Raw genomic sequence first — 1,172 nt, 5'->3', positions numbered from 1 at the left:
ACGTTACAGAAGGCAGGCAGGCAGGCATGCATATAGCGCATGTGTCTAAGTGTCTCGAGCTCTGCACTCCCCCCGTGACATAAAACTCTTTTTTTCATTTTTTTTCCAGTAAGAGGTTTTTATTTAATAGAATTTTTTGGACAAAAGAAATCGCAATATATCGCCTTGCTTACAGTATCACAATATATCGGGATATATCGTATCGTGACCCCTCTGTCATGATATGTATCGTATCGCCAAATTCTTGCCAATACACAGATTAAATTTTGTTTGACTCAAGGACAGTTTTACAACGCACAAATTAAAATATGAATTGTTAAATTTACATAATAAAATATAAAAATCTTCACAGAAATTAGCATAAAAAATAAGCAAATACAATATGAACACATGGWGTTAATGTACGTGTAGAGCTCGTAAATGTTTATTTTCAGTGTTCACTGTTTTTTCAGGAAGTGAGTGGACAGGAACAGTTTCATTTCATTCTAGAGAGGTTGTGAAATTTCCAAAGAAAAATAAAGCTGAACCCATGATGCAACTGAAACACTCTGAACTGAAAGTATGTTAAAACTTTGACAAAAAGAAAAGCGGCGGGGAAAAGTGCGTCCAAGCAGGACTGAGCAGGAGCAGACAGGAACTGAMCATGAAGGACTCACAATGCTCTGACCACAGAAACACTGCACGAGTTAGTAGTTCATAGTTTTTCTGGTCATTTTATCATTGGACCCAATTGTACTACTCCAACTACAGTATATCGAACTGGTGTACATTTGTTATATTTTATTCTATTTTTTCCTTTATCCTTTGCTGTTACGATTGAGCTTGGTTGATTAGAACCCCAAGATGCAGAACTGAGTGAGGTGGCAAAAAGTGATTCCAAAGGAGCTGACGTGGCAGCAAACAAGAAGGGATTTGGGCAGGAACATGAACATCAAACAGAGAACAACGATCTGAAAAAGACTGAGGACAAAGGACAGAATATAAAGGAAGAACTAATGAGGTTAAACAAGYAACACCTGGGGAAGAAACGAGGATCAGGTGTGAGTGGGCGGGGCTAGAGCAAAGGSKYYKKWGYYYYAYAAKASYYGYYYAAAAYASASAYAAKWRAGACTAAATRATAAGCACAGACACAAATCATGACATTTGCAWTTTCTTTATTTGTTATATTTTAT

The sequence above is a fragment of the Austrofundulus limnaeus genome, unplaced genomic scaffold, assembly GCF_001266775.1.
Source record: "Austrofundulus limnaeus strain Quisiro unplaced genomic scaffold, Austrofundulus_limnaeus-1.0 Scaffold222, whole genome shotgun sequence".
Taxonomy (NCBI): Eukaryota; Metazoa; Chordata; class Actinopteri; order Cyprinodontiformes; family Rivulidae; genus Austrofundulus; species Austrofundulus limnaeus.
The sequence above is the reverse complement of the archived record's forward strand: the minus strand, read 5'-3'. Positions refer to the sequence as shown.